At 34.2% G+C, this 20,035-nt stretch overlaps 1 long non-coding RNA gene across 1 annotated transcript in view; it reads left to right on the top strand.

The window, feature by feature from the left end:
- LOC113963709 overlaps positions 1–16,914 on the top strand; it is a 30,159-nt gene extending 13,245 nt beyond the window's left edge. Inside the window, exons 2-3 of the long non-coding RNA XR_003532920.1 lie at positions 12,638–12,707; positions 16,594–16,914. This is a non-coding gene — a long non-coding RNA (uncharacterized LOC113963709). The remainder of the gene's footprint in view (positions 1–12,637; positions 12,708–16,593) is intronic.
- The last annotated feature ends 3,121 nt before the right edge of the window (positions 16,915–20,035 follow it).

Below are 20,035 nucleotides of genomic sequence, written 5' to 3' on the forward strand. Positions count from 1 at the left end.
TCTATTTTTAAAATAAATTACAATGTTGATCACAATCCTCATGAAAAATGCCGGTTACAGGTAAAGATTCCTACAGAATATGCAGGAGAAGTAATGACATCCCGGTGTTAGTACCTCTGATGAACATCTTATACAGGTTGTGAAGGAAAGAAAGTATTTTTACATATTTTTAATGGAAATGTAAAAGAAGCTTTGATTTACATACCTTTATCCTGTGCAGAATGGGTGAATGCATAGCTCCTGAGTTTGGAAGATGTGCTGCATGGGAATACACAGAACCTGAAGAAGAAAGGTGTTGCATTTTTATTTCCTCTTGATCAATCAATGCAATCAGCAGGAAAAGTACATCTTAAGATGTTTTAACAGGTAAACAGACTTCAAATGCATATCAAAGGCTCATTGAAGCATCACATTTCTGTAAGCAATGTAAAGTTCAACTTGTTTGATAAGTAAAAAATTGTAGCTCAAGAATTATACTATATACAGTAATCACTCTTTGCACTTGTGTAAACTCCAAGAAAAACTTCAACCAAAAACTACAAGGTAAAACTTTTGTCACTGGAGAATCATAAAATCATAGAATGGTTAGGTTTGGAAGTGACCGTAAATACATATAGTTCCAATCCTTCTGCCATGTGCAGGGACAACTTCTGCTAGACCAGGTTGCTCAAAGCTCTATCCAACTTGTCTTTGAACATTTCCAGGGATGGGGCATCCACAGCTTCTCTGAGCAACCTGTTCCAGTGCCTCACCACCCACAAAGTAAAGAATTTCTTCCTAAAATCTAATCTAAACCCACCCTCTTTCAGTTTAAAGACATCACACCTTGTTCTATCACTGCATAGCCTTGTGAAGTCCCTCTCCATCTTTCAATAAAGGCAATGGTTACTGTCATAACCTGGATGAGACCTTCATGACAGAGGCAGTGATTCCTCTCTGTTCAAATCAGTGTATACACTGACTGTTATTTTGATAGGCGTTAGATGAACCTCTAAAAGAAATAGCCTTTTTCAGTTGGTGTTTAGTTACAATTTCATAGTTGTCTTCATTTGTGTTCAGATAATATTCATGCAACTGGAAGTTTTTGAGTGCAAGCTGTCAGATTTACCAAGCTGTAAATTCACCATGTGGCCATACAGACTTTGCACTACAAAAAGGTAAAGTTTGTTCAGCAAAAAATTTGTGGCAATCTTGCAACTATCTGGGGCATAAGTCATCTTCTTTTTGTATATTACCTTTTTTACCAAAAGTAATCTTAGTACTTTTTGCTTTAGAGTTTTTTACTACAAAAGGATTTTGCTTATCATCCTTTAGAGCCCCGATTTATTACATTTTAAATTAAGATTAACAGATTGTATTTTGACAGTTTCTTGATGTTTATGCTTTCCAATCCGGTGAATCCATGAGGAAATCATTCTTATCTTGTTATCTTGAGTTGTACAAAGTGAAGAAATTCGCATATTTTTGGCTCAATCTGTGAGGTATAAAAATCCTCAAATGGAAAAACCTCTATCATTTTGTCCTGCTTCTGGAATAGTTCAAACTGTAGTAATGTTCTTGGGATAAATTTGATTGCAGGTTTGCATATCTTCAATATATATTTCTTTTCTGTACAATTAATCTCTACCTGCCTAATTTCTAATGTGTAGAAATGAAAAACTTTTATGACACTGTAAATTTGCAAAATATAAGAAAACCAAAGTTTGAAAGAAAACAGAACTGAGATTAAGTTGTAACATTTAATATGTATCTGTCTAAAAAAATACTCCCTTAATAAGAAGTCCAACTAAGAGCAAAAATAAACAGCAGTTATTTCATTTTTTGATGTCGGAAATTGATCTGGGTATGACACACTTGTATGACTGCAGTAGAAAGAAGGAAGGCTGTTTAATTTAAAAATATGACTTCAGGGCTATATCACCGGATGTTCTGAAAGGGTTTTTACCAATGCATAACCTTTACTGAAGTTACAGTTTTCTCCGCTTTCCTATTTTGAATAAAAAATTCGTGTAATATTAAATTAAACCAAGGAAATGTTGATATGGAATTAGATTTCTAATTTTTAAGAAAGTAACAAACTCCAAAATGCCAATACTCTTTGATCAAACTAGAACAAGAGTCCTTCTTAGTCCAGTTGTTATCTTTTAGCTGCTCAATCTTGATATTCTGCATTTATAAAGCTAGAGTGAAACGCCTTCTTAAATGTTTGATTTTTAACAATTTCAGTCAGAAAGAATGGATAGATGCCTTCAGTCTAATTTCACTCAGATTTGCTGCATTTTTCGCTAGTTTTTTAAGAAATGTAAGTGTCTTTCCTAGTTCAGCTGATGAAACAGCCTTTGAGCTGTTTGTAAGCAACAAATCAGCACATGTGACTTATCAAGATGAAACTTTCTTGCTTTTTTCTTTTTTTATTCAGAAAAGTATTAGAACTTTATGGAACCTGTTCCTGATAGCATATTAAGTGCCCTTGTTGTTGCACGTTCACCTTATGCTCTCATCTTTGAACATCAAACATCATCATTGATATCATAAATATTTAACAGAGCAAAAGCAGTGATTAGCCTAAAATATGAATATAGGCCTAAGTTTTGGATTTCCCTGGAAAGAAAAAAGGTGGGCTGTATCTTGGTTTTGCTTTCAATCTTTCCCCCTCCCATAAGGTGTTAGTTATCCACAGTTTCTGAGTACTTTCAATTATACGTTGAAGTGGGAGACACTTCTTGCTCTCTGGATCTAGTTCCTTGCAAGTGGAAGCCCATAGCTAGAGATTTCTGTAAAAGTTGCATAGATATGAGCTGCTCTTGAAAACAAAGTCCCTCTTCTTCCAAACTCCTACATCACTCATGATCTAGTCCTGCCAGTGAAAAAGAAAAAAAGATAAGGGTTTTTTTCAGACAAAGCTGTTTCCTATTCCAGAGGCACAGGTTAAAATGACTGTGTATTCCTGATTACATGTGATTATTCCATGTGATTAATTTTACAATATTTAAATAAATATAGTTGTCGTTTATTTCTATGGTTTAAAATTTTTTAATATAATATCCTCCTTTCAATTTTTCTATGCTTAATTCACTAAGTAGAAGTGTATGTATGCTGTCATTTCTTAGGCAACAACAGTAACTGTTTTATGTAATCATTCTCATCCTCTCAGTCTCATAGAACTTCTACAAATCTTATGTAACTCCTTCCATGCATCCATGGTATATTCATTTATTCTGATTATGTAGTGATTTTAACACTTAAGGGTCTGTATATCTAATAGTATTTACACATTCTTCTCACTGAGAAAAGTCCCACTGAAACAGAGAAACCACTGTGTACATTTATATCCGCTCCTTGCCTCAGCTATGCCCTATCTGTTGTCAGGATGTTGTAATTACTTCATGGATCTTCTTATTGCAGAGTTTGATACAGTAGGGGAACATGACACTTTAATACAACCCAATATTACCTGACAACAACTGTGAAATCTCCTTGCTTTCTCTCTTGTTTTGTTTGTTTGTTTTACATGCTTCTTTAATCAAGCTGCTAGCCTGTGAACAATTTCCACCAATCCTTCAAACTACTTAGTTTTAACAATGCACTTGGGATAGAGCAGCAATCACTACAGCTGCTGTTGAGGGGCACCTGGCCCACACCTCGGTGTCAGAGATTTGTGTTGCCTCCTCAGTCTTTTCGACTGTCTGCTCCATACCTCTTTGTCTGAAACCTGTTGAAGAGGTATGAGCATCCTTTATTTGTTCAAGTATCTTCTGCAAGATAATGGTAATCACACAGTCAGTGGTCTGAGTTCAAACTTAACCTATATTGGTGCGGATGGGTAGTTCATGTAATCTGTCATCCTGAGAAAATTCATTTCTCTTGTGTTCACCTAAGAAAAATAGTAACAACAACAGTTCATTTAAATAATAACAACATACATTTCATTTAAAACTGAATTGAGAGGTTTTAGACTCAATTTTTTTTGGACAACCATTATATTCCTCTCCAGTTTAAGGCTTTTGAGACATACAGAGTACACAAGTTTTCACTAACCTTTGCAAAGTGGGTTTTTTTCACTGTCTTACACAGTCTTTTCTATTTAATATACAAGATATATCCAGTTCGCATTTTCCCCTTTTCTTTCTATTTTCTCAATTAAGAGCGGGGGGGGGGAAATTTTTTTTCTGTCATTCAAACAATAATTTGTGACTAGCAAGGGTTTTGGAAGTCACGAGTTTGTCAGATGACATGCTCCCCTCAAAGAGCTAAAAGAAAATGCTATGGAGAAACAGAGGATCTGTTATACCTGCAGGGGGCATTGCAATACAAAGAAAAGGAGCAATGAAAGCTGCTTAGACTTTTTCCAACTAACTTGTCAGACAACATTTTATAACATTTGACTGTCAGGTTTGGACTTCTTTTTGTCTTCTTTTTCAAAAAGTGGCAAGTTATTTTGAAAATATTAATGGGTTTTTTTCCTAGTCGTTTTGAAATCACATTAGGAAGATTTAAATTACATTTGGAAGGATAATTTTTAATTTTCTTACACTTACTGATATTGATGAGGAGCATTGGGATAATGTTATTAAAATTGGATATAAAATACCAATGACCGTTTCTTTAGTATAGAAAAAAAGTTTTCAAATGATCCATTAATAACATTGCAAACTCCTTCACTAATTTAATGTTTCTAATTAGTCTGTAAACATTATGAATCTCTCTCTCTGTTTTTTTATACCTATAATTCTATTCATATAGAGGAAATGAGGAATGACATCTAAACTGGTCAGCAGTTCTACTATAAAATCTTATCTATTGTGTTATGCACATATATGAGAGCGATGTTGGATATCTTGTCATTCCTCATAGAATTCCTTAAATATATCTTTCACTAAGTATTGTCTGTAGTAGACTTTTACCGATTTATAACCTATACTGAGTGCAAACCAGCTGATATGTAACTTCTGCTTCACAAATTATAGGTGGACACTTATAGACATAAACATTGGGTATTATGGAATCACACTCCTAAGGTAACCAAAATATCTACATATATTTCTGTATACAACAGAATATGATCATCAAATGGCCTGATACAGATTTCATTGCTTTGTCAACAATACCTCAACCTTTCTCGGCTTCTCAATTATGGGAAATCTTTCTCCTTAGAAGCAGGCAAAAAAGCTGTAACTGTCAGCAAAAAAGGGAAGGTGACCAGACTTGAGAACTGTCACTGGAAGGAAAAACATGATTAGATGGATTTATTAGCCACCCATAAGGGGAAGACTAGACACGCTACTGAAGTATAGTAGAACAGCAGAACAGCTATAATTGCATGATTGACAGTAGTTCTATGCAATTTCAGCTTATTTTTACCACCTTTCACTCCTAAAAGGACATTTTTTTGTGTTTCTTCCCTTCTCCCGCCAGCAGTCATGCTATAATGAATTATGAGGTTTAGTTGCAGTGTGATTTATGATAGCAAACTGTTATTTTTTCAAAATGGACTCAGTCATCTTTGCAAATTTCTTTGTATTCCATTATACCCAGGGAAAATAGAAGACATATTTTGATGGCAAAATTATCATAGATTAGAGACTTAGCTGAGAAGAGATCATTTTATGTCCAGGATTTATCAGTAAACTGCTTATGAATGCTATTGATTTGTTGACTGCTTCTTTGCGGTCTTAAAGCAAAGATTTGACACGGTGTTCCTAATATTCTGCATTTTCTGATACATGCCTTCATTGCAATAACCATTGTGTTCTTGCAGCAGATCCTTATCTCTAACTTTGTCAAAATTGAGTGCAAGGCCATTAGAAATCACTTGCTATATTTTTTCCTGCATTAGTGTTTCACTACTTTTGTTTGCACTTTCTGTTGCATTGTAAAGAAGAAAACAGTGATCCGTCTTTTGCCATTTTGTTCTCTCTTTGACGTTGTTCTAGGAAAAAGAAAAACCAGCACTGGGGCTGAATTACTGATTGGCTGGCAAACCACTCTAGCTTCATATAACCACCTCAAAAAGAAAAATACATTATCCACACTAGTATGGTGATATTATCTATTTCAGATGTGCATTTAATTTATACAAATTTCTTAAGTGACTTAACTTCCACATTTTTAAGCCAGTTGTGGAGTTTTCTTACAGATTTCCTCACCAGTTTGTTCAGGCAGGGCTGTATTCTATGTGTAAGTACTTAGTCATCTGTATTGCATTAATAGCCCTCTAGACTGAAAGCAGATGTATTTTTTTATTCTTAACAGAGCAACTGGTAAGTCTCCTAGTTGTACATGTTATGATGATCAAAAATAGGTTTCTATGATTAATTTTGAGGTATTGATTCCAAAATGAGAAAAATGAGCATTCACCAAATAAAAGTTAATCAAATAGTGAACAATATGAAACAGCTACATTTTTAATTAATTAAAGATTTGCTTGCTTCATCTGGACATCACTTGTTATTGATGCAGTAATGCTTATGTTTGGGAGGCACAGATACTGCTAAGTTCCTTAAGATGACAGAGAGAAGAGTCATCACCTCTTGACACATATTTGTTATAGTTTCCCTTTTGGTCTAGGAAGTGTTAAAGGTCAGGACTCTGGCATTCAGACTGAATCCCAAGAATTCATACTTGCAGTTTTGGCTTAAAATACATTTTCCACATTTACCACAATCTGAAAACCTTTGCAAGGGTTATGCGAATAAGACGATTAATTCTTTCTTCACAGGGAGTTTACACCATCCAAAACATAGAATTTAATGGACAATAGTGATGAAATAGAAGACTGTAAATATATATATATGTTTATTTCCATTTTGTATAATTCTGAAGGTTTCCAGATCATCTTTTCTCCTTCCATAACAAAAAACTCTCAAAGTCATATCAAAAATAAAGTGAAGATAGAAAATACGCATCTTGTCAACTGTGTTTACTTGTAAGTTACATAACACATTTTTCAATATTCAAATTCCTTTTGCTAGAATATCTATTTCAAAGGCACACTTATCAGGTAAGATGATTGGCTTGGGACATTAACAAAGTCATTCCTTTATTACTGAATGCAAAAGGAATTTGAAAGCTCACATTATAAAATCATCATGTCCTTGGTTAGCTATAAAATATTTGATCACTTAATGTGGAGCCAGATATGTGCATTCCTTGCCCTAGTCTCAGATGGTAAACACACAAAGGCAGCTGTGGATTTAATTTTCTAGTGAGAAGTAGTTTATTACTCCTAGATATTGCTCTAGTATAATGTATACATAGAATAGCAATGTCAGAAAACAACTTTGGGAAAAGTGAGTTGAACTTTTAAACCTGGAGTTAACAAATCAATAACTAAAAACCCCCCATCTTAATACTGCCAGTGCTCTGGGACAGATTCTTTGGTAACATCACACTAAAAGATCTCTTATATTCAAAAATTGTATTTTGTTCTGTGTTAGATTAGGCTGAGGTATGAATCTTATTGCCGTTGTTTCAAACACCTTATTTAACAATTTCCATACCATTGCTAATTGGCAAGGACCCCAGAATTAGCCACAGTGGAGAAAAGTGATTTTCTGTAGTGTTTGTTACTGACAGCACTTTGAAATAACTACTCTGCCTTGGTGGTAATTGCACAATCTGGTCAGATCCTTAGTTCTGCCAGTTTTCCACATGCTATACAAGGTAGCTTTCATTTCCAAGGTAGGGACTTAGCAACTCCAGTTTCTTTTCTTCATCTTTTCTGAGAATTAAGGACAGACCCGAAGCTGGAAAAGGTACCCTGTGTGCCTTTAGCCCAACTCAGCACACTGAGTTTATTACTTCCTTGATACACTGCATTGCACTAGGTGGTGGTGGAAGCAAAAAGAATATCTCTATCTTCATTTGGTATAATAAAACAGCCTAGTAACTTGGCTAAAGAGAAAGAACACAAATGAAAAGAACATTTAAGACACCCATAACCTTTCTGCTGAAATTTTCATTTTCTTTTTGTAAGCCCTTAATAGCACAGGTCTTCAGGATGTGATGAAGTCAGAGGATTGTGCAGATGACCAAACACTGCAACTGGTTGCTCGGAGAGGTTGTGAAGTCTCTTGAAGAACTGTCTAGATGCAATTCTGTGCGATGTGCTCTAAGTTGACCCTGCTTTTGCGGGGATGTATTCCATTCCAACCTTAACAATTCTGTGATTCTGTCATTCTGTGATTCTATGACGTGGCATGAGGAAAGGTGAGAACTACCAAGGGTTTGACAGAGTTAGGACATGTCAGATCATGAGAAATAGAGAAATTCTTTCTTCATCCTAGTCTTTAAGCCAGGGTGGAATCAAGGAAGTGAATCATTCAAGAGACTCTTGGATACATAGTTGTTACAACTTTCTTGGTGAAAGCCATTATTTTGTAGTTTGGTGTTGATGAGAGAGGCAAGTATAGACATTCCTGGCAAGCCAGCCCCTGGCATCTTAGACCACAACAGAAGACAACCCCAGACTGCATAGCTCTGACTATTCATCTCTAGGCAGCTAAGCCCTTCAGTTCATCAAATTCTCTCTCATTCAAGGGGACAATAAATAGAGTATCCCTTTTTTATTATATATTTATTAAAAAAAAAAAAAAGCAAGCCTCTTCATTAATTTCTCTTATCTTCTTTTCAGTTTTCATTTAACCAATTCGTTAGTGTACATAAAGAGGGATCCTTTCTCCCAGATGGAGTATTCCCTGAAGAAAGAGCCACTACCGTGGTACAGAGTTGTAGAAATGTTTCAAAAGGGTACTGGTCAGGTAGAGGTTCAAGCACCAGGAAATCTAAAAGGTTGTGTTTGGTGAACCACTTTTCAAGGTAATAGTGATTCCTCCATTCCACCAGCAGAAGAAAAAGTAACTTGTGACTAGAAAGTTAAAGTGTATATTGCAAGGAGATTTCATATTTTAACATGAGACATATAGTCCTTCCTTTTAAAAATATTACTAGATACCTCACAGGAGAAAAATGAGATTTGTTCCTGGAATATATGGTCCCTTATTGGCCTTAAGAACCTATTCCTCATGGAGTACTAAATTGTGATCACATTTCCAAAAGGCATTCTTAAAACTTACAAAACTGTAACAACTATGTAGTATTTGTCTTGTATGTTAAGAATTTGTGTACTATCAACTGGTGAAAATTTTCATAAGTAAAGAGCCAGATTGTGACAGGCATATTATGAATAAGTTTGCCTGTCTATTACTTATATATTAAAACATATATTAAACAGAAACTATTTCCTCAGATGGTGAGGGACAGACACAGAAGAATGCAGTCAGTTTGTGGTTATGGATTAGGAATAGAGTATTCAGAAGAACAGGATGATAAACAATCACACATTTGCATGAATGGTGTCACCTTTCAATTCTAATTTTCAGGAAGACTTTCTCTTCGGAAAGGAGGTAAACCTTACTGATTACTAGAGACAGACATTTTGGTAATCCAAAATCATAAATAGCATTTCTTGAACATAAAGTTATGAAAATAACAAAATTAGTTGCATTCCTTAAGGTTGAAATGAAGGGGAAAAATCCTTATTTTTGAATCTTATAATTCATGTTTTAAAAATATTTCACACACCACAATTAATTTTAGTTTCATTGCTTTGTCCAACTCTCTAAAGAGAGACTTTTCAGACTAACAATTTAATTAATATTTTTCATTAATGTTGAATGCATACATACATGACAGCAGAGAAAGAAATTTCTAGTTAGGATATGGCTGATTTAATTTAGAATGTGTATAAACTGTAAGGGTATTTATTTTCTGAGATTATTTTTAGAAAATAAAAGATACCATGGAATTCCAGAGACCCTAGGTTCTTCTGGACGTTTAGGCCTTTACAAGCTTTGATATTGAACCAAGTGAAACTGTAAAGGATCTGAAATATATTAAGGACTTAAAACTTCTGTATCCAAGTGACATTGACTCTTTAATTGGTTGTCACATTACAAGATTTTTTGTCATTTTAAACTCATGGACATATCCTTGCCACTATTTCATCTCAGCGTAAACAATGTTGATAAATAAAAGCTGCATCTGGCAGCTGTGATTTAATACAAGGGTTTTTTCTCACCACCACCAAACCAGAGCCAAATACAAAATTTAAGTAATGCTGCAGTGTTAGGTTTTTTTAATAGGTAAACAGAACTCACCCATATGACCTCTATTTAATATACAAATGTCCTCTGTTACATTCTCCTTACTAAAAGCAATGCTTTCTTCCTTGATACCATTTTCATAACACCAAAAGCTCTTGCCTTCAAATTAAGTTCTTACATTTTGAATCCTTCCATTTTACATGACATCCAAGTTAGTTATACACCTGTACACTTCACAGTACATTCACTCAGACATATTCTCAGAAATAATTTTTTGTTTGCTTATTTACTCATATTATCTATATCTTAGAGGTTCCTGTGGCATACTATGTGGTATCTTTTTGTCCTGAGCTAAGAATAAATATATAAATGCGTATATATATATATACATATGTATGTGTATGTGTGTATCTGTCTGTGTCTGTCTATCTGTCTATCTATCTATCTACCTATCTATCTCGCAGCAACTTCATCTCTCTAACTCGAGTTCTTTTCTGAATTTTACAAATTAATCTTTAACTCTTGGTAATATTACCATGTGTTTCAGATATACTTTCTATATGAACAAATGATGAAGCAAATTACTATGGGGAGAATAAATATCATCTTCTTATGAGAGAGTTTTGGTTTTGGACGCTTATCTTTTCTTGCAAAGATAAGAAACCCTTGGATTGTTTTATGATGCGTTCAGAGCTTATGCATCCTGAAATTTATATTACATGTATTTGCTCTGAAAAATGTTTTATATGCATTGTGGGAAATTATATGGTCTTTTTAAGAGAAGTATGCGTCCATGATAACCACATATTATACATCCTATTTTCAAGAAGGGGCATTTCTAGGCAATAGTGATATGTTGAGACCTTTTTAACATCTCGATGTTGCTGAAGAGCTAATGTAGTTTTAACATGTGGTTACAGGAACCTTAGTTAGAATTAAGTTGGTGGGCTCTAGGAGTGGACTTTGCTGGGCAGGAACCCCCCAAATTCTCATGCTCTCATGACCTCCAGCCACTCATGCACCACGGCTGTTCTTGGGAACTTGTTCACAGATTTAGCAGTTGTACTCTTCAGGTTGGTAACTCTTTTTTTCTCATGACCCATTGACCTTTGGGTCTTCATGAGTTTTGAGTATCCATGGGAAACTGATAGGCTGCTATCCTCACACAGCACTTGGCCTACAAGATTTCTCCGAGTAGTTTTGAGCAGTACAATATGTTGATGATATAAGATGAACTTAAGGCAATCCATATCCTCAAAGTTTGGTATTTTCTTAAGCAACATTGAATATCCCTGCTTACCTCACTAGAAAGGGAAGAAATTAGCTTTCACTTTGGAAGAAATAAGACTCATCAGTGTACTATCACGAGTAAAGCACTAAAGAAGAAAATAATTTGCTTGCTTTCCAGTTTTTCACCCATCTTATTGAATATTATGACGTGGGGAATGAGCCATACTACACTTTCAATTAACATTTTGAGAAGGCTTAGGAATGTTTAAGAGTTTTAAGGAAATAATAAAACATTTTTTACACAAATTCTGAGAGATATACCATTTCCATTGTCTATAGTGAAGCCATTTTAATTTCATTGCTTATTTTCACTCCTGTGGTATTAATTATAGACCATAATATCTATACAATAAACTATGGTAAGACAAAAAGGACTTGTTTTGGGTTATTTGCCATGATATGTGGATGTGAGTTTTTCTTCGCTTCCAGTTTTAGAAAGTGATTTGGTAGTTAACAGCACTTTATCTTCATTATTGTGGAACATATAAATTTAAGCTGCCCTTTAAGGTTCCTATGACATTACACCTAATCTAATGCTATTAACAGTGGATATATTTTTGCACATCCTCTTGCTTTGGCAGATGCTATTTGATTTATGTTTGCATCACAAAAGTTCTGTGTGTTGGATTAGGCAAGTGAATTAAAGAAGAATTGTATTCTTCAGTTCTATATCCTGCAATATTGCAATGTCAGTTGCAACTGGCTTATTGGTTATTTTCCAATGTGGGAAAATACGTGTGTTTTTGTGAAGCACATTTTTTTTTTGAGAAAAAGAGGAAAAACCTCTATTTGGGAATACTGATAGTTTTATAATGTTTAAATTTCCATTAGCAAAAAGAATACTGAAGCTCTGAATCTGAAAAAAGATATTGTGTGAAATATTCATTAGAAGAAGCATCTTGCACATTATTTTTTATTTCATTAGTGTTGTTTGGTTTCCTACCACTGTGGTATTGCATATATAGTCTTTCAACTAGCTTCTGATCTTGAATGTTCATTTTATTAAAGATAGGCAGTAGATACTCTTTAAGGTTGTAGGTGACCACAGAGAAATGAGGTTCAGTCTCTTCAGGCAAATAAAGGGGATGGAAAACACAGGTGCTTGAAAATGTTTTTCCAGAATATGTTGTCCTGATCCTGTATTTAGTTTCTCTGAGGATCAATAATTATTCAGGTGCTAATGTCTGAGGAATTTGGTCCATCATGTGTAGTGGAAGTTTTCCGCTGCTTTTTATTCTATGCAGGAATGTGTAAGAGGAAGAGCTAGGAAGACTGGGGTGTGAGGATGAAGACAGATGGAATGAGAGCTGTACAGTATGGATCCAGAGCCTAAAGCCAGTGGGCATAAATCCACCACCTCCACTGCAATTATGATGAATGACACCAATGGAGACTTTCTATTTTGACTCTTAGGGTGTACAAGGTGAAAGTGGTTGAAAAATTTCAAGTCCAGTATGTTTTTTGTGGTTATCATTTAATATTCTTTTCTTCTTGGAATTTTTTAATATTGAACTTCTTTTCCTCATTTAAATCACATTTTTTTCAATGCTGAAAAGAGTAAAATTGTCTAAGAAGCTTTAAGAGATGGTTTTAATAAATATTTGGTGTCTGTGTCATCCATCTTAATATATGGCTAACAGGTGGCCATTACACAGCTGAGATGTTCCGTTTTAAATACTTCTTTGTTACTCTCTGGTAGAACCAAATTAACCTTTTGTTATTCAAATACTTTTTCTTGTCTGTCATTTAAATTAAAAAATTAGGTGATGTTGCTCCAACTTATTATTGAGGAATAATTAATCAAATGGAGACAAAAATATACAGTAAAAAATAGCTGAGCTCCTTTAATCTATAATCCTACTCTAGCTCCTACTATGTTGAAAAGTGTTTAAACCAATAAAATACAAGTTTCTTAAGTAACTGTTTCAATTATGTGTTAACAGTCAATGGCTGCCAAGTGGGAGAACTGTGAAAGTGATCAGACACTGTCTCAGGCCTAATAAAGCTTCAAAGGCTAACCACATTATTGAAGTGATGAGGTGTTTGACTTTAAAGCCATGCTCACAGCCTTCACCATCAGTCTCTGTATTAGATTTCTAATGGACCTTTCTGTAAAAAAGGACTGAGGAAGCCAGGTCTAAAAAAAAGATTAGTAAGAGAGAAGTAGGTAAGGGAGAGATCAAAATATAAGTGGTTTAATCAGAATTATGTGGAGTACAGATTAATTTTGATATGAAATATGAAGATTCATACCGAAGGTCAATACCAAAGGAAAGAAGAAAATTATAGGAACATTTGGAAATAAAATATTGGTTTGCAATTTCTAAGGATGTAGCACATCAATTATTGCATTAATGGTTGCTGCTCTGGCAGCTCTTAACATAAAACAAGCTCATCAGAAGCCTTGCCAAATAACCTCTGGCTCTTCTCATAGAATTTTTAAAAACACGTATAAATTATGCTTCATTTACAACTCTCACAGTCAAACAGTCTAACTCTATAGCTACTGCTTGCTGGGTTGGTAGACTTTTTCACTGACAATTCAGTAAATTATGAAATTGCCGTAAAGCTTTAGTTCTGTGTTGAAGTTGTTAAAAGCTCCCTTTAACTACTTCTCACAAAAGAGTTTTCATGAAAGGAAACTTCAAACAAGATTTTGAAGAAATCTAGAGTCTGTTTTTAAGTTAGATAATTCAGAAATATGTTTCCAGTTCTCAAATTATTTTCTCAGTTGTCATTCCACAAATAGTTGGGTTTAAGAGTAATTTACTGAGTAATCACTACTGTGTTAAAAGGGTGAGGATCGCATGCCTGAGATAATTTTTAGACTATCACTCCCTTATTATTAATCATAACAAAGGAAGCAAATAATTCAGGATAGGCTAAAAAGCTCATCAGATTCAATTCAACTTCACTCAGCGTTTCAACCATTTCAATTGCTGAAGAAACAGAGTGAAATAGCCAATATTAGTCTGCAGGATCAGTTCACATCTGAGGTGTAATTCTGCTTGCCATTTGGTAGGAGTGAATAAAGCTCTTTGCTGTCAGGATGGTCAAGAGACAGAGAGTCTAGAATAAAAATAAAAGGATTTATTCCCTAAGTCTCTTTGAAAAGTGGGTAAAAAAGGGCCTGACTGAGAAGTGGTTTTGGCAACAAGGGACGTGGTGTGGGCCAGCATCTCCTTGCAGGTCCTGGCCTTAGAAAATGGAAGAGGAACAAACAAGAGACAGGAAAAAGATACATACTGCGGAATATGCTAATGCAAGAAAATCTGTCTATTCAAAATTATTATCACACATTTCTTAGACAAATTTGACCCACTGGACTACTGCATGTGACCTCAGCACTTTTGATGTGGTCGAGTAAATTTGGATTTACTGTAACATCTGACCATAGCCTCTGTTTCAGTTCTTCTTAATGATTGTCTCTTATATTAATTATCTTCAAGTCAGGTTAAACAGACACATTTCTTGGCTGATCTGATAGCAGGAATATACTTACTCACACTCAAGAGCATAAGGTGTTAATGCATATAGTATAAAATACAGATCAAGAGCCATGAACAGGAATCAGGCTATTTCAGCCACTGCTTTGGCACTTCACTAATTTTTTACCCTTTTCCCCCAGAGCTCAAGCTCTGAGCCAATTCCTAAATTATACGAACCATAACAGTGTCTTTACTGTTCTGGATCCTAGAATCTAGACTTACAGTGGAGCCAGAAACCTTAAAGATTCAAACACATTGTACTATGTCACTAAATAAATGTTTGATATACTTAGCTCTGCAACTTATAGACACTCCTCCCCCTTCCGCCCCCCAAATGATCTTCATATTATAAATACTTACTAGAAATAAAACTTGATATGGTTAAGACATAACATGTGGATATGATATAGAAAGATGTCTTACTGTGCTTCACTGGTTTCTTCATTGTCACTCTTCTAAAACTTCTTGCTTGAGGTTGCACCAAACCGCTGAACATCTTTCAGAAGTTCTGCACTAGATACATTTTCCTTATTATCCTGCTCTGAGCCGCAAATATACTAGTTAATATAGGAGTATCAGCCCACAGTTTTCAATTCCATCCTTTTCACAGATGGACATTTTCAGGCTTTGAATACTGGGATTCAGAACTATCAGAAAGCTATTTTCAGCATTCCAGAAAAAGAGATACCAAGTTGTTGTTCTGGTTGTTGGTGTGCAACATTTTCTAAAACTCTTTGTTCAGGGTTTCTCATGGTGGTTTTTTTGGTAGTGTTTTGTTCTTTCTGCCTAATGCCTGTACTTTTGTGCATACTGTCTGAAGGACAAAAATATTTTTACATAGACAAGTTAAATGTAGTTCTTCTAATCTCTTTTGAAAACACACAAAACATATAAAAAATTATGATATATAAGTACCTAAAATATATTAAATAATGATAAAAAATGATACAAAATCCAATGATCTAATTTCAGTTTCTAATGTATATAATCAATACACCTGCATATTTATGACTACCTACAGGTAGAGTATGGCATATAATCAATCTCAACTTTACATTTAATAAAATGTGTTATGTATTATATATGTATGTTATGATAATTTTTTTACACACACACACAGAGCTATGTAAAGCTATAACAATGTCAATAATGCTCTAAATATTCAAAGTCAAATGGGAATATAAAGAATAATTTTGAAAACCTTGGTAAAAATACTAGTTTTCATAATATCTTTTGTACAATTCCAATAAATGTTCTTCATTCCCTCTAGGATGACTATGTATGAAATAAAATTATATGGTATTCCAGGTAATTTCTTCCAGAATTTGCAGTAAAATATTTTAAATGTCTCCAATGTTTAAATTTCCGATTTTATCTCAATTTCCAGCATTAAAGTAACACATACTACCTTAGAAATAGCAACACATTTCAAACTCTTACTTAATGAGATTTTTTAATGAAAAAGTAAAAGCCACATTTTATAACGTATGAAAAGTCTCAAATATGAAACTGATAGCTTAGATTTTAAGATAAAATAATGAGTCACCCTGAAGATTGGAAATTTTGAGAAGTGAGCAAGAGAAGATTTAGGATTAGGAATTGTGTATTTCTTCTGCAGGCAACCACTGTGGAAAAGACTGCAATAAAAGTTATTTTTTGCATGTTAGTTAGCAACAAAGTTTTCTAATAATCACCTCCATTTTTCTTTCCAGGAAGAATGAATGCTTTATCCGGATCATGCTGATATTAGTTGCAGTATTTCTCTCCTGAGTTCTGGTTTATCTTCCTGAAGTAACATAATATTTTTTAATTGATCCGAACAAAAACATATGAAAGATCCAGTGTGTTAACTGAGCTAACAACTTTTAGTTGATTAAAGACTATTTTTTATAAATGTTCTTTAAGTGTCATAGATATATATGTATGCATATGAAGAAAAATTTAATCCAATCTTAATAAACTCTTCTGAGCTGCATTCTGGTTCTCTAAGAAACTTGTTAAATTACACTTTTTTCCAGCCCTGGCAGAGGAATAAAGCATGACAAAGGCTGTTAATCACTTGTACATCAATCAGTCAGGTTTAAAATGTTACAACATCAATCATTAATCAGCCAGTTTAAGCATGGCATATTATTCTTTCCAATGTTAAAGTTTGTTAGAAAGTTAACCAAGACTTATTAAATTATTTATTTTCACTTATTGAGTTTAGGTCTCACGTGTTATTTCATAATCCCTTGAGTGTGAGAGGAATTTAAACCTAATTGTGGCTTACTTAGTTTGTTTATATAGCTAACACTTTTCACTTTTGTGTCTCTACATTACCTGTGTAAGAAATTACCCTTACACGAAATTCAAATTGTAAAACCAATGAAGTTTAAAACAAATAGCAAAATTATTGCATTCATTTACCAACCTAAATGCATAATGAAACCCATAGTTTTTCATATAAATTTTTTGTGGAGATGAATTATTTTATTTTCTAAAGCTAAATTTTTCTGTCATCCACACAACCTGTAAACTTCACACAGGTAACATATATGTAATAACAGTCAGGATATTTTTATTTGGAATTTTTCTCTTAAATGTGTATACATAGAGATACAGGGAAATAGGCTTACAAGTGTATAGCTAGACTATATCATGTAAGAGATGAAGATGCTGGTAAATTTTATGGACAAATAATACACAGTTCCTACTTTTTAGTAATTGGTTTATAATTTCAAAATGAGCTTGCATGACTGCAGCTGCACTTTTTTATCTTTTCACATTCTGTTCACTTATTTCTGGAAAATATTCATTTAGAAGTACTAACTTCCTTGTATATGTATGTTTTCTTGAACCTGTGAGCACCAGTATCCCATCTAATTACATGTCAATTAGTGCACATATATACATATATCATTGTGCATTGATATCATGCATTAATTAGGCATTACACATGTACTTCATATTTATCTCCATGGTAAACATATATGATGTGTATATACGGAACATATAGACTGTGTGTGCATGAAAAGCTGTATAGATATGTATGTGTGTGTGTGTGTTTGTGTATATACAAATATAAACATGTAGAAAAATACATAGCTGAGTGCTGGAATGGCCTCATAATTAATTCCAGAAATCATTGGATGAGACTTTTAGGCTGCAAAATTTTCTCAGTATCACTATGGGAAATAATGTTGTTGATACTGGGTGGTTGTAGAAACAGCCAATACTTTACTACTTTGTTACTTATTGACTATTTCTGTTCAAAGCAAGTGAAAGTTCTGAGCAGCATAAAATGGGTTCTATCCAGGTAATAAAGATCACTTTTTATGTCTGAGTGGAAGAAAGCTGCGTACATGTACTGCTATAATCAATCCCTCTTTCAAGACAGGGAATTGAGATGCTCCATCCATGAAAATATTCAAGGTTGGGCTGGATGGGCTCTGAGCAACACAATCTAGTTGAAAATGCCTCTGCTCTGTTCATGGAGTTTGGATCAGATGCCCTTCCAACCCAAACCATTCTGTGGTTCTATGATTAACCGCTGTATGTCTGTCTGGATGAGAGCACAGAGCACAGGCAGTTTCTGCAGCGACCTGCACAGTCTGCCCTGCTCCTGGCAAAGTCTCAGGCACTGTGGGGCACTTTTTGGTGGAACACACAATGCGAAAAAACATGCTTTCAAGGCATCCACCCACACGTGTACTGTGAATTTTTTCCTGAGCTTCTTGCAGATTTAGGTTTGGATCTGTCACTGTAAACAACAGATGTGAAGGGAACATTTTTACTTTCAGAAGACGTCTGTTAATGCAGCCATTGGGTTTAAAAATCAAGACTTTGTTAACAAGTTACAGTTCTGAACTGCACAGACTTTTTCTTAATAGCTTTCCAGATTTCCTTGCTCATTTAAAATATTTTTTTTCTCTTAGGGCAAACAGTAGAGATACATTAATTTCAGCAAGACTTTTTGTAAAAGTTTGACAAGATTCAGTCTATCACCAAACCACTGAAAAGAAAGGGAGTTTTGAATAAAGGTATTTTTGTATGTCCTTTTTTATCTTCAGCCAGGAAAGTTTTAATTTACATGACAGTATTAATCTTTTCACCAATATAGTCTCACAAGTTTGCTACTATAACCAATAAACTAAACAGGCTGAAACCTAGTCTCTAGCAGCAAGGCCACCTGGCATGCAATGGTCTGTAACCCTACAATTAAACTCTGTTAGCCTCCAAAAGAGACTGGTGGCAGGCAAAATAATTATTTGGAATGGTCCCTTTCGTATACTTATTCCTGAATCTTGCATAGAATTTCTTTGGGAGTGTAATATTTGTTTAATTTAAAAGTCTACCAGAACTCTTCTATCAATAGATGATCAAATCAGAAGATTTAAATTTGAACTCTTGATTCAGTTAATTTGCTAGTAGAGGCATAGCCACAGTTCTGCAAAGACAGAACATAATATTTCCTTTAAAACTGACTTACAAAATAATGAGTTCTACAAAGCAATAATTTCAGGCAGGGAAAAGCAGAGGTTGATGATAGAATTAGAAGGTGGCAAACTGCTGTGTTGGTTTTGGCTGGGGGAAGTTGTGGATATGTGTGTTTCAACACTTATCTCTTTGAATAAGAAACTTTACATTTTTTCTCTGTAAGTCCTGAGTGTTTTACCTGAAACAATGGGCTGTAAGTATGTATCAGGTATTTTTAGCCAAGCACTATGAAAACTTGCAAATGCTACCCATGATTATTTTTAAATGATCTATATTCTAATCCTATTTTGCAGTGTCTTGGTTCTTTAATAACCTTCCATTCCATTTTGGTAAACTATCTATTTGGAAATCAGCGCTACATAACATAATTAACCTAAAAAAATAATTTGTAATCCACATAAAGACTGTTTAAATATTTTTCCCCAAAGGAGAGCTGGCACCTGGGTGAATTTTACTTCAATTAAATCAACTTCATCATTGCTTGGAAAATGTGAATTTTGTTCCCGAACTATGAATTTCAGACAAAATGTCACCCCTTAAAGAAATAAGTTATCAGACTACATTCTCTGTAGGTTTTTTTTTTTAATGTTTAGAATATAGGAATAATCTGAAAACTGTACAAGCCCTGACCAAATTGTTAAAAAGAAGGTATCTTGCTGTCCTTTATGAGGAACA

This window comes from Neopelma chrysocephalum, unplaced genomic scaffold (assembly GCF_003984885.1).
Source record: "Neopelma chrysocephalum unplaced genomic scaffold, ASM398488v2 Primary Assembly neopelma1_25, whole genome shotgun sequence".
Taxonomy (NCBI): domain Eukaryota; kingdom Metazoa; phylum Chordata; class Aves; order Passeriformes; family Pipridae; genus Neopelma; species Neopelma chrysocephalum.